Below are 15,142 nucleotides of genomic sequence, written 5' to 3' on the forward strand. Positions count from 1 at the left end.
TGTTCAGAGACGTGTTTAAGTGTTTATAGTCGTTACAGTAATTAGTCTACTATCACTGAACAGATTTGGTCCAAATTTAGCCCAAAGTGTCTTTTTGGACCATGTAAAGCCCTAATATGGAGGATAACTACATGTAGTGGGGGTCTGTGCTGGGCAGTGAGTGGTCTGTATGGGCTACATGTAGTGGGGGTCTGTGCTGGGCAGTGAGTGGTCTGTATAGGGTACATGTAGTGGGGGTCTGTGCTGGGCAGTGAGTGGTCTGTATGGGCTACATGTAGTGGGGTCTGTGCTGGACAGTGAGTGGTCTGTATGGGCTACATGTAGTGGGGGTCTGTGCTGGGCAGTGAGTGGTCTGTATGGGCTACATGTAGTGGGGGTCTGTGCTGGGCAGTGAGTGGTCTGTATGGACTACATGAAGTAGGGGTCTGTGCTGGGCAGTGAGTGGTCTGTATGGGGTACATGTAGTGGGGGTCTGTGCTGGGCAGGGAGTGGTCTGTATGGGCTACATGTAGTGGGGGTCTGTGCTGGGTAGTGAGTGGTCTGTATGGGCTACATGTAGTGGGGTCTGTGCTGGGCAGGGAGTGGTCTGTATGGGCTACATGTAGTGGGGGTCTGTGCTGGGCAGTGAGTGGTCTGTATGGGCTACATGTAGTGGGGGTCTGTGCTGGGCAGTGAGTGGTTTGTATGGGCTACATGTAGTAGGGGTCTGTGCTGGGCAGTGAGTGGTCTGTATGGGGTACATGTAGTGGGGGTCTGTGCTGGGCAGGGAGTGGTCTGTATGAGCTACATGTAGTGGGGGTCTGTGCTGGGCAGTGAGTGGTCTGTATGGGCTACATGTAGTGGGGGTCTGTGCTGGGCAGTGAGTGGTCTGTATGGGCTACATGTAGTGGGGGTCTGTGCTGGGCAGTGAGTGGTCTGTATGGGCTACATGTAGTAGGGGTCTGTGCTGGGTAGTGAGTGGTCTGTATGGGCTACATGTAGTGGGGGTCTGTGCTGGGCAGGGAGTGGTCTGTATGGGCTACATGTAGTGGGGGTCTGTGCTGGGCAGGGAGTGGTCTGTATGGGCTACATGTAGTGGGGGTCTGTGCTGGGTAGTGAGTGGTCTGTATGGGCTACATGTAGTGGGGGTCTGTGCTGGGCAGGGAGTGGTCTGTATGGGCTACATGTAGTGGGGGTCTGTGCTGGGCAGTGAGTGGTCGGTATGGGTTACATGTAGTGGTGGTCTATGCTGGGCAGTGAGTGGTCTGTATGGGTTACATGTAGTGTTGGGCTGTACTGGGCAGTGAGTGGAGGAACCGCTGACAGTCGGCTGCATCCGAATACTTTACTGAAACTTCTGAGAGTTGTGCAGTAAAATGGTGAATAGAGTGCCCCCTACTGGTGTTTATTCATAGGTATGTTCTGACAGTGGTGCCACACTCCTCAGCTGTATTTGGGGTAACAGGAAACTGTGGTATTGGACTTTTAGCTGAAGTATCTCTGTAAGTGAAGTTGGTAGGGTCTGTAAGTCCCGCCTCCTGTCTCTCGCCGGCCATGTGAAGCCGTGGCGGAGTGTGTTAAATATTTAGCTCATTAGTGGCGGAGGTGAGGGGTCGGCGGTGGATCGATGCTGTAAGTAGGCGGCTGTGGTTGTTATTATTTCTCCCTCTGTCTCTTGAGCTCCTCGCCGGCCCTCCGCTCGCCAGCCTGCGAACTGTGAGTGTGTGTGAGCGTGGCAGAAGCGAGCCCCGCTGCGCTCTTGGATCAGTGGAGTGTGTTCATTCTTGGTGGGTCACTCTCAGTTTGCCGGCTTTAAAGGCTGTAATATCTCACACCATCTGTCAGCCTGCGCGGGGGTCCGTCTCCGGCGGGCCGGATTAAGGCCTATAATTGTCAGCTCTTGCTCTGCTGCCTCTGCCAGCCTGTTTTTGGACGGAGAGTTCGAGCAGTCCAATTCCTACAACCCCTCTGTAACCCCGCCGCCGCTGAGCAACTACTGAGCGCACTGTCTTAAAGGGCCAGTGCTACAGGAACCAGGATTTTCAGAGCTGTATTCAACAGTGTAGAACTTCCCGGACCGCAGACCGGACCACGCCACAGAGACAGCTGTTCTGAACTCATCATGGTTGTGATGTCACATTTAGACACATTTGTTTATTATGCTTTTATTCATTCAAAATCTGCATCTCATTTGCGTAAGACTGCCCATTTAGCCTACAGGACATTAGCCCCACCCATTCAGCCTACAGTACATTAGCCCCACCCATTCAGCCTACAGCAGTTTAGCCCCACCAGTTCAGTCTACATTCGTTTAGCCCCACCCATTCTTGTTGAAAGAGAGTGTTTCAGCCCAAACTGTCTGAACAAGTTGTATAATCAGGACAGAGTATTTATGTGAACCAGTCTTAAAGGAACAGTACGGGTCTTTAAATACATCATATTTAAATGAGCTGTGACGGTGGACCCACACAGCCTCTATAACTCTATTCGCTCTGAGTCTGAACTGCAGGACTGGCTCTTTAAGAGTGTTCAGATGGTGCGCATTTGTATGGAGATTTATTTCTCCACTTCAGTCCAGCTTTGGGTCGAATGTGTCTGAAAGCTGATTGCCAAATTTTAATCCAGTTGGAGGCAGAAGTGTTGGAGAAGTGTTGGAGAAGCTCTAACCGAACTGTGGAGAAGCACAGGGCCAGACCAGCAGATTTTGGAGAAGGGGAGCAGGACGTAGTTCTGGATTTGTTTTATCTGGAGTTTCTGTCTTCAGTTCAAAGTGAATCTCTGCCTTTTCTCTGTTTGTTGCGCAAGGTCATTCGTTAGCTGTACAAAACTCAGCATTTCATCTTTTCCATGCTCTCCGTGCTCCCTGTCAGCAGAACCCCCACATTACTCCTGACACGCTGATCAAACAGCACAAATCGATGATTCTTTGTCTGCTCTCTGAGGACGGGAGCTCACAGTGTGTTTTCAGTGTATGTCTGTGATTCTTCCGCACTTTCAGAGAGAATACCAGAATCTGGAGTCAGAAACCTGCCTGTTTGATCTGCTTTCATCTGGTTCTTCCTCAGCGCAGAACCATCTTTACTGAGCGTGAATAAACATCTCTCAGCATCAACAGCCTCAGAGGAGCATGGAGACGCAGGTTTCTCACAGGCTTCAGTTCATCTCTTACTCTTAAAGTTAGCAGTTATGCAGCAAACTGACCAAAGCAGCGTTTAATCCAACAGCTTTCAGCAGCTCCCACTGCCTTACAGCAGCATCAGAGTTATACACTCACAGTGTCCACTATGAATTAATCAGTATCCACAAAGATCTATTCACTATCCAGTATGAATTATCCAGTATTTCCCATGGCCTATTCCATATACACGATGATCTATTAAAGATCTACAACAAATACGTTTGTATCCATTATGAATTATTCAGTTTCCACTATGATCTATTAAGAATCTACAGTAAATAATTCTGTATCTACATATTTTTAGTATGTATTACAAATGAAGTATTCACTATGAATTATTTAGTTCTTACTCTGATCTACTTAGTTTGCATAATAAATTATTCAATGTCTACTAAGAATGATCCAATACTTACTGTACAGTATTCAGTATATACACCATATATTATTCTATATACACTATATATATATATACTAAGAATAACACTCTTTCACACACACACACACACACACACACTCATTTGTTGTTGGATATCTGCCTTTCTGCATCTCTCCCTGTTGCCCCCCCCCTCCCCCTCCCTCTCTCTCTCTGTTCTGATTGGTGCAGATTGGTGCTCAGTGTGGTTCTGTGCTCTGGCTGTTATTTCTCTGTATTAGAGTGTGAGTGCCCCGGGCTCTGCTCCATCTGCTCCATCACTGACCGCCCGACCCTCGGGGCCCAGAAACGGTCAGAGCCGTCCGACACAACACGGCTCACACAGAGGCGGATCAAAGCCCACGGTCAGCGCGAGTCAAAGGGCTTAAAATATTCTCTAATCCTTTTTAAAGTGATAGTTCCTCAAAACAGACAGGCTCACATTTCCTCTCCAGGTTTAGAAGCTCCGAGGCTAAAGTAGCTAACCAGGAACTGACGCTCATAACTGACCAATTAGCACGCATCTCCTCATCATCATAAACTGGTCATACCTCGTGTTTACCTGCTGTGAGAGGCTGGTTGAGTCTCAAAAAGGTCCAGCGTTTAAAAAAGGGCAGCTTTCAGCAGGACGCTCCCACCACCCCGCTGAACAGCTGGAGCAGAACTGTAGAGCTGCAGTGTCTCACCCTTACTCTTCCAAACACTCCTCTGGTCACTGTGGCCAAACACCTCATCTGACCATAAACGTTCCTCCAGAGGGCTTCTTCTACGTCCATGAGGTTCAGCTGCAGACCTCAGACCAGTGTAAAGGTGTGGATTTAGGAGGAGGAGCTTGTTTCAGCTGCTCTGAGCTCCGTGGACTTTCCCATTGTACTGTTTTGGTCAAACCAGTGAGAGCTGTCAATCAAACCCTTTTATGTGGCACAGAGAAGCTCCCAGCTGTAGCCCATCATAAACAGTCACAGTGTGTGTGTGTGTTACAGTGACAGTGTGTGTGTTAGAGCAGTGTGTGTTACAGTCACAGTGTGTGTATTAGAGCAGTGTGTGTTACAGTCACAGTGTGTGTGTTAGAGCAGTGTGTGTTACAGTCACAGTGTGTGTGTTAGAGCAGTGTGTGTTACAGTCACAGTGTGTGTGTTAGAGTAGTGTGTGTTACAGTAGTAGTGTGTGTGTTAGACTTGTGTGTGTTACAGTAGTAGTGTGTGTGTTAGACTTGTGTGTGTTACAGTAGTAGTCTGTGTTAGACTTGTGTGTGTTACAGTAGTAGTGTGTGTGTTAGACAGTCACAGAGTGTGTGTTAAAGTAGTATTGTGTGTGTGTTAGTGTTGTGTGTGTTACAGTAGTAATGTGTGTGTGTGTGTGTGTGTGTGTGTAGATCAGTGATGGACTCTGATATGAAGTGTCTGGTGTTTGGTTTCAGCTCATTTTCATTCGGTGTGTGTCAGACATCACACTCTGACATATTTGGCGACACTCGTCCGTCAGACCGTCACACACAGCGCGGGATAATGTGACGGGTGTCAGCGGAGTGTGTGTAATTGTGTGTGTGAATGATTGATGTGCTGTTCATTTTTCCGAGCTACTGAGTGTGTTTTTCAGCATTTTTGGACAGCATGTGTGTGTGTGCGTGTGTGTGTGAATCCTCCCTGGGGTCTTATTTAGGATGAGTGAGGACTATGTCGGATGGACCAGCAACAGATTTCTGATGTAACACACACACACACACACACACACACACACACACACACACACACACATCATTGTAGACACTGACAAAACACACATTTATTTGGCTGCTTATATTTAATAGGATACAGGCAGACAGACAGACAGGCAGACAGACAGGTGTCGGAGTGTGAGCGCAGTGAGACAGTGAGGTCTACAGGAGAGCTGCAGCTGAACGCTGAAACCCGTTTATTAACAAAGCAACAAATCCTGTAAATAACCAGCAAACACAACAACACTGCACTGATCCACAGTTCTGTCCATCTGTCCATCTGTTACTCTATCTGTCCATCTGTCTGTCTGTTCGTCTGTCTGTCTGTCTGTCTGTCAAGGCTGATAGCCTATGATCATGTATGTGTATTGTAAGATGATCATGTGTGTGTAGTGTAATATGATACTGTGTGTGTAGAGTAATATGATTGTGTGTGTAGAGTAATATGATCGTGTGTGTGTAGTGTAATATATGATACTGTGTGTGTAGTGTAATATGATCGTGTGTGTGTAGTGTAATATATGATACTGTGTGTGAAGTGTAATATGATCGTGTGTGTAGTGTAATATGATACTGTGTGTGTAGTGTAATATGATAATGAGTGTGTAGTGTAATATATGATACTGTGTGTGTAGTGTAATATGATCGTGTGTGTAGTGTAATATGATACTGTGTGTAGTGTAATATGATTGTGTGTGTAGTGTAAGATGATGATGTGTGTGTAGTGTAAGATGATGATGTGTGTGTAGTGTAATATGATAATGAGTGTGTAGTGTAATATGATTGTGTGTGTAGTGTAATATGATACTGTGTGTGTAGTGTAAGATGATTGTGTGTGTAGTGTAATATGATAATGAGTGTAGTGTAATATGATCATGTGTGTGTAGTGTAATATGATCGTGTGTGTAGTGTAATATGATCATGTGTGTGTAGAGTAATATGATCATGTGTGTGTAGTGTAATATGATTGTGTGTGTAGTGTAATATGATAATGAGTGTAGTGTAATATGACCATGTGTGTGTAGTGTAATATGATCATGTGTGTGTAGAGTAATATGATCATGTGTGTGTAGTGTAATATGATAATGAGTGTAGTGTAATATGATGAGTGTAGTGTAATATGATAATGAGTGTAGTGTAATATGATCATGTGTGTGTAGTGTAAGATGATCGAGTGTGTAGTGTAATATGATCATGTGTTTGTAGTAAAATATGATAGTGTGTGTATTGTAATATGATAGTGTGTGTAGTGTAAGATGATCGAGTGTGTAGTGTAATATGATAATGAGTGTGTAGTGTAATATGATAATGAGTGTAGTGTAATATGATAATGAGTGTGTAGTGTAATATGATAATGAGTGTAGTGTAATATGATAGAGTGTGTGTAGTGTAAGATAATCGAGTGTGTAGTGTAATATGATAATGAGTGTGTAGTGTAATATGATCATGTGTGTGTAGTGTAATATGATAATGAGTGTGTAGTGTAATATGATAATGAGTGTGTAGTGTAAGATGATAATGAGTGTGTAGTGTAATATGATAGTGTGTGTGTAGTGTAATATGATCGTGTGTGTGTAGTGTAATATGATAATGAGTGTGTAGTGTAATATGATCGTGTGTGTAGTGTAATATGATCGTGTGTGTAGTGTAATATGATAGTGTGTGTGTAGTGTAATATGATAGTGTGTGTGTAGTGTAATATGATAGTGTGTGTGTAGTGTAATACGATTGTGAATGTGTAGTGTAATATGATCATTATGACGCTGATAATGAACAGAAATGATAAGGTCAGGCTGTAGAAGTTCTTCCAGTGTGGTTAAACTGAGTCGAGGTGATAAGGTCTGTCCGTCTCTGGACGCAGCGCTCCGCTTTGGTAAAGACACTGTATCTGATCTCCAAATCTGAAGCCCTGTTCTGATTCTGTGGGTCACCCCGTGCTCCTGGGTTCAGTTGAGTGGGAGCAGCTCTGACACCCGTTTATCCGCCCAGGCCAGCGGGGCCGAGAGCTCTAAGGCGCTGAGGGCCGCGGGTGGCGGGAAGGACCGGGCATGGCTGCGGTTAGCTGCTGTTAGTGCTAGACTAAGCAGCTTTCTCTCGACCTCGCCTGAGCCGATCTTAACCCGGCCCGCCTCCAGACTGACCCGGCGCCGGAGTGTGTGTGGAGTGGGAGGAATACAGTCACATGCTTTCCGCTCCAGCTGACAAACGCCAGGCATTTGAGTTTCGATGTCTGTTTCTGAGTCTCTCAAGAGTTTTACGGAAGCAGTGCAGATAATAAACAATAAACACAAATAAATAATAAACACAAATGAATAATAAACAGATAATAAACAATAAACAGATAATACACAATATCTACCTGTTAACTGACTATCATCCATTAAATACCTGAACATTCCTGATCTTGGATAAGAATGGACATAGTGGATCTATCAGTCAGTGAGTGAACAGTCAGCTCTTGAAGATGATGAAGGTGATGAAGGTGAAAAATGGACAAGCGTAAGAATCTGAGACACTTTGTCAAGAACCAGACTGTGAGGTTCTAGATAACGACAACGATAATCTCCAGAACATCAGGCGGGTCTTGTGGAGTGTTCCTGGTATGCAGTGGTCAGTACCTACCAGTAGTGTAGCTGTAGTGTAGCTGTAGTCTAGCAGTAGTGTAGCAGTAGTGTAGCTGTAGTGTAGCAGTAGTTTTAGCAGTAGTGTAGCTGTAGTGTAGCAGTAGTTTTAGCAGTAGTGTAGCTGTAGTGTAGCTGTAGTGTAGCAGTAGTGTAGCTGTAGTGTAGCAGTAGTGTTAGCAGTAGTGTAGCTGTGTTGTAGCTGTAGTGTAGCTGTAGTGTAGCTGTAGTGTAGCAGTAGTTTTAGCAGTAGTGTAGCTGTAGTGTAGCAGTAGTTTTAGCAGTAGTGTAGCAGTAGTTTTAGCAGTAGTGTAGCTGTAGTGTAGCAGTAGTTTTAGCAGTAGTGTAGCTGTAGTGTAGCAGTAGTGTTAGCAGTAGTGTAGCTGTGTTGTAGCTGTAGTGTAGCTGTAGTGTAGCTGTAGTGTAGTTGTAGTGTAGCTGTAGTTTTAGCAGTAGTGTAGCTGTAGTGTAGCTGTGTTGTAGCAGTAGTGTAGCTGTAGTTTTAGCTGTAGTGTAGCTGTAGTGTAGCAGTAGTGTAGCTGTAGTGTAGCTGTAGTGTAGCTGTGTTGTAGCAGTAGTGTAGCTGTAGTGTAGCTGTAGTGTAGCTGTGTTGTAGCAGTAGTGTAGCTGTAGTGTAGCTGTAGTGTAGCTGTGTTGTAGCAGTAGTGTAGCTGTAGTGTAGCTGTAGTTTTAGCAGTAGTGTAGCTGTAGTGTAGCTGTGTTGTAGCAGTAGTGTAGCTGTAGTGTAGCTGTAGTGTAGCTGTAGTGTAGCAGTAGTGTAGCTGTAGTGTAGCTGTAGTGTAGCTGTGTTGTAGCAGTAGTGTAGCTGTAGTGTAGCTGTAGTGTAGCTGTGTTGTAGCAGTAGTGTAGCTGTAGTGTAGCTGTGTTGTAGCAGTAGTGTAGCTGTAGTGTAGCTGTAGTTTTAGCAGTAGTGTAGCTGTAGTGTAGCTGTGTTGTAGCAGTAGTGTAGCTGTAGTGTAGCTGTAGTGTAGCTGTAGTGTAGTTGTAGTGTAGCTGTAGTGTAGCTGTGTTGTAGCAGTAGTGTAGCTGTAGTGTAGCTGTAGTGTAGCTGTGTTGCTGTCTCCAGTGTAAGCTCTGATGTATGAGATGTAAGAGAGAGGTTGTGTGTTTTCTTAGCGTGTTTTTTATTCATAACACAGAAGCGTGAGCTAAACCATCCACCTACAGTAGCGGGATGCTGTGTAGGCAGGCCTTTATGTGTTTATGCGTGAAGGATCTGTGGCTCCTGCATGGTGAGATGTAAATACCCTGAGATTAAAGCTGCAGATTGTGCTCTTTAACCTCAGAGCCTCTGCTGAACAGAGAGCAGCGCTGGGACGGCGGGCTGAGAGCTGAAGCTCGTCTTCGTGGGATGAAGATGCACATATGTGAGAACAGACTGGTTTAACATGTAAATAAACCATCATCTCCTCTCTGCTTCTGAAACGAGAGAAACACGGAACCGGAGGAAAGAACAGTGTGGCCTTTTCGGCAGCGGGAGGTAAAGTCGGTTCCACTGGAGCTCAGCATTCACATCCGATCAGATCAGAAGTGACAGCGGCGCTGTGGTGATGAACGAGCAGAAACGGATCGGGACACGCTGTCTCTGAGAGACGCCACTTTTCCTCAGTTAGAGAGTTAAAATATTATTTCCTTCCTTTTCTTCTGTAAGTGCCTCATTATTCAGACTCCATGCACAACATTTCATTAGCAGCAGCCCATCAGCCTAATGAATTAATTAGATCCTGCTCAGACAGGCCATTCTTCAGAGGACTCTGGGACAATCTGCCTGCTTTAGGCAGTGGTGCTTAGTGGTTAGAGCTCCGGGCTATTGATGACAGGGTTGTGGGTTTGATACCTGGGCTCTGCAAGCTGCCACTGTTGGGCCCTTGAGCAAGGCATGTATTAGGCACCATTAGCATATGTGGCCTTGGCCCCTACAGCCTACCAAAACAGCGCCCTCTACAGACTTCTGAGAGGTTGTACCAGTGATATCTCCACCCAGGGGTGCTTTCAGAGATTTTGGGCATTTCCAGCATCTCCCATCTCCCTGACTGTTTATAATAAGCAGAAGAAAACAGAACTCATTGGTCCAGAACCATCATCAACCTTCATCCATAACAGGTCCAGTTTCCAGTCACCTGGACAGGGGTCAGCATGGGCGCTCTGACCGGTCTGCAGCTACACTCCTCCATACTCAGCAGGGGGCGCTGCACTGTGTATTTGACATGTTCCACCTTCATTAACCATCTATGTTCTTGTTCTGCAGTAGAACTTCAGCTGGTTCCACCCAGACGGGTTAGATAGGATCAATGAGCCTCGGGTGCCTCGACTTTCTGAAGGTTCTCACCACTGCTGACCAGGAGCCCCCTCGCAAGCCTTGGAGCTGTTTGTGAGACCCTCTGATGGTCCAGTCATCTGGACATACGATCTGAACCTTGTCGAAATCTTCAGGTCTTCACCATGCTCATTTCTCCGCTTCCAACACATCGACCATGAGACACATTTGACAGAGAACCCAGACCTTCATGTCTCTGGGTGGTCTCAATGTTTTGGCTCATTGGTATTCAAATCAAATCAAATCAAATCAAATTTTATTTGTCACATACATAGTCATACACAGTATAACTTGCAGTGAAATGCTTTTTTGACAGTCTGCTCACATCAAGCTATACAATAAAAATCTACATTTAAACTTAACTAAACCTTAACTTAATGAAGTAAAGTGCAAAAGTGCAAAAGAAAAATAAAATAAAAATGAAGAAAATAAAAATAGAATAAGTTACATTTAAGTTAAAGAATAGAATATAAAAATGAAAATATAGAAATATAAGCAAAAAAAAGTACAGAATACAAATATACAAATATATATACAGAGATGAAATAGTGCGTGTCTGTGTGTGTGTGTATATATACATACATATACATATGTACATATTTATCTGTATGTGAGTGTATGTGTGAGTTAAAAGAAATATTTTCATTGTTGTCCGTAGTGTGTTTTCCGTGAGCCATGGTTGTGTATTGTAGTGAGTGAGGGTCCAGTTTGTGTATGTAGATACTTTAATTTAGTGTCCTAGTCCCTGTCCCCATTCAGGGCACGGATGGCTTGTGGAAAGAAGCTCCTGCTCATTCTCTCTGTGTTAGCCTTCAGGGTTCTTAAGCGTTTCCCTGAGGGCAACAGAGAGAACAGTCCATTGTTGGGATGACTGGGGTCCTTCACAATCTTCTTGGCCTTGGTCCAACACCGCTTCTTGTAGATGGACTGCAGGTCAGGAAACTCCATCCTAGTGATTCGCTCTGCTGAACGTCTCACTCGTCGTAGCGCTTGCCTGTCCTGCTTGGTGCTGTTCCCAAACCAGACTGTGATGTTCCCCGTGAGGATGCTCTCGATGGTGCAGGAGTAGAAGGATCGTAGTACCTTGGAGGGCAGTCTGAAGTTCCTCAGTCGTCTCAGGTGGTATAGGCGCTGACGAGCCTTCTTCGTTATGGTGTTGATGTGGCTACTCCATGACAGGTCCTGAGAGATGGTCACTCCAAGGTATTTGAAGCTTCCTACCCTATCCACCGCCGTTCCACTGATGTGGACGGGTTGGTAGCTCCTCTGCTGTTTCCTGCTGAAGTCCACAATCAGCTCCTTCGTTTTGCTGGCATTTAGCTGGAGATTATTATCCTGGCACCAGTTCTCCAGGGTTCTAATCTCTTCCAGGTAGGCCTTCTCGTTATTTCCTGAGATCAGGCCCACCACAACTGTGTCGTCAGCAAACTTAATGATGTTGGTGGAGCTGGAAGTGGCCATGCATAAAGTAACAGCTATAAAAAGAAGTGTGTGTGAATGTGTGTCGTCCGGGAGTGAGAGTGTTTGTGTTCTCGTCAGTTGGAGTTATCGTATCGCTCCATGACTCTGATAATTACTCCTCAGTCAATGTGTGTGTGTGTGTGTGTGTGTGGGAGGAAGGGGGTAAAGCTGTTTAATCCTCTAACACTCATCACTCACGGCCATGTTAAGCAAATTACACACAGCAAAGGAACGGAGCTTTATTTCAAAGGGGGGGAAACATCAGGATCCACATGCAGACACAGATTGCTGTATGTGTGTGTGTGTGTGTGTGTGTGTATGTGTGTATGTGTGTGTGTGTGTGTGAGAGAGAGAGACTTAGATATGTACCCACGAAGCCAGCTTCTTGTGCTTTTGCCATCTGCAGCCCAGCATCCCTCACACACCCACTCTCACTGTCATCCATCAGAGCTCTGAGCTGCTGGAGGTTCTGCACTTAATCCTGGCTCAGTCTGCAGCCTCTGTATTACTCAGTACTCTGTACTCAAATTACATTAGATAGAATTACTTCAGTATAACCACATCATTACACAATTAATTAAATATTTATGCTCTTAAATTTAAAATGCCATAAAAGTGTTTAGGAGAATCACTTTCATTTCCCTGAAGCTCTTTTTCATGGATGGTTCTTGAGGAAAATCATGGTTGTATGTGAGACGTCTGAGGAACCTTTGCAAGTTTTTAAGAACCTCCGCATAATATAAATGTTTCTGGTTCTTGGTTTCTGGTTTGATGTAGAGCCAGGTGTGGTGAAGCCTGGTCCAGAAAGTAAAAATCCAAGTAATTATTTTATATTTACGTAGTACAATAAACCATTTGCAGCACCTTTATTCCTAAGAGTATTAATAAAAGCTGCAATTTAAAGGTTCTGTGTCATCCTAGAACCTTTAGTTTATGAGAAGGTCCTTAAAGGTTCCAAATTCCAAAAAACAGTTAGATATGTATGGTTTGGTTTATTAGAGAACTATAAGAGATTATTTGTGTTTCACCACATTATGTAAAGGTTCTAGGGAGAACTGTTGGTTATGTTGGTGTGAATGGTTCTGCATGATTCTTAAAACAAACAAACAAACAAACAAACATTTGTGGCATATCCATGCATTGTAAAGGTACTATACTAGTTTAAATATTTTTCCCAATACTTTATATTATGTTCTAGGAAGAAATAGATATAAACTGATACAGAGCTTTTGTATTACACTACATGGACAAAAGTAGTGGGACACCCGCTTATTCGCTGTTTCTTCTAAAATCAAGGGTATTAAAAGAGCGTCTATTCTGTCTAGAGAAGAAGACTTTCTACTAGAGTTTGGGGCAGCATTGCTGTGAGGATTTGATTGCATTCAGTGACAAGAGTGTTAGTGAGGACAGGATGTTGGATAATTGATCACCACCCCACCTAATCATCCCAAAAGTACTGGATGGAGCTCCTCCACCATCAGAGAACACAGTTCTTCCACTGCTCCACAGCTCCTCAATGCTGGGGGGCTTTATACCCCTCTAGCCCACGCCTGGCATTATTAGGCAGCATGGAGTCAATAGGGTCATGATGTTGATCTGCTCCAGAGAGTCCTATTCTATTGGCAGTACTTCTTCTCTACAGGGACTAGACAAGCTGTGTGTGCATTTGCACATCTGTGTCAGCAATGGGTGCATGAGTGCATTCATCAGTAGGGGTGTCCACAAACTTTTGGACATGTAGTGTATGCGTCCCTCCCCAACACTTAGTTTCTGTAAATTCCAGCGAGGTCTTTGCGCTGTTTTGTGAAAAGCCTCCCAGTCTGGGGATATCATGTAATAGGGGGCGCTCTAACCTGCAGACGGGAGTAAACAGTAAACAGATTGAGGGGGCGGAGCCACAGACTTGAACCCCGTACACAGGATGTAATCAGTTTCAGCTGCAGCTCATTTACTGATGATTTTGAGGCTCATCTCAGTCTGTACTGCTGACCAACGGAGAGGGAGCAGAAGTGGGAGGTAGGGGAGCTTTAGCCCTCGTTAACATCATCCAGTACGTCCTCAGAAATGTGGAATAGGGTGAGCTTGTCCTGAGAAGAGCTGCTTCAGGCGTGTAGGAGGGTTAATATCAGCCACTGCTGCACCATGCTCTCATTGTCATTCCACAGCTCGCCTGTAAATGTTGACTCTATATTTTAGCCCTGTTGTAAAAGACCTGTGTTATTCATTGAATTCAGGACTGCTTGTGTCAGCTTGGGGACTTTTTAATAAAATAAGCGGTGCTGCTACACGGGGGGAGCGCTCAGACCCTTCAAACCCCAGCCCAAAGCGTAAATAATGAAATGTCTGTCCCGAGTCAGCAGGAAAACGACCCGGGCCGCTCCTCCTGAGCGTGAAAGCAGCGGAGGTGCAACAGAGACGGATCTCAGTGGTGAAGGGACAGTGACTGAGGTGGGGGGTATGGGTGGGGGTATGGGTGGGGGGCTTCACTGTTGTTTCAGACTGTTATTCCTCAAGTGCTCTATTTTTGGCAAAGTCACTTATTTGGTGGTGGACACGGGGGCGGTTTGGGCAGAGATGGATGAGGCTCGGCGGTGATGACCGCGCTGCACACATTAAGTGTCACTCCGAATTGGTCAGCGTATCACTCTGCCTGTCTGCAGCAGAAAAAACACACAGCGGAACCTACAGAACCGACAAGCACCTCTAACTGAGACTCATTTATGGGGGCTGCGGAGTGGGACACAGTATTATTTCCAAGGTTACATTTGTGGAAAGAATACGTCATTACCATGAATCATAGCCCTGTCCAGGCTCCGCCCACAGATGTGTTATTGTTGTAGGGTTGGTAGAAATGCTGTACTGCAGGGCCAGAATAGATGTGCTGTAGATGCTCACTCAGGTTCTAACTTATACTTGATTAAATATCCAGTAAATGTTCCTTGATTTTTAATCTAGCTGAAAGGGAGCCATGCCATGTAGTACTAAAAAAGGTTCTCTAAATTGTAACAGTAGCACCAAAAAGTAAAAGGTTCTGTGTAGAAGCATATCGCTGCCTTTTAGCTTTCTCCATGGTTTGAACCCTGTTCACAATTCTGGACGAATGAACCAATAGAAATGAAAAGTTAAGAAAGTTGGTGACCTTCTCCTGTAAAGTCACAATTTTAGAGATACATGTTTTTCATCCTTTAACCAAGCAGAAAACTATTAATGCACAGATGGTTCCGTTATCATGTTCTATATAGAACCATTACCTTTAGTAAAGAACAAAGAACCCAATTGTGTAATGTGTAGTAACTTATACCCCGCATCTAAGGAGTGTACTGTGCTATAAAAGCTATGCAGTCCTTTACTGGATACCACAGAAACCCTGGATACCACAGAAACACTGGTGAAGATGGTAAAGTGTACTGAACAGATCAGGTTTAGGTCTTTCCTG

The sequence above is a fragment of the Salminus brasiliensis genome, chromosome 25 (genome assembly GCF_030463535.1).
Source record: "Salminus brasiliensis chromosome 25, fSalBra1.hap2, whole genome shotgun sequence".
Classification (NCBI taxonomy): domain Eukaryota; kingdom Metazoa; phylum Chordata; class Actinopteri; order Characiformes; family Bryconidae; genus Salminus; species Salminus brasiliensis.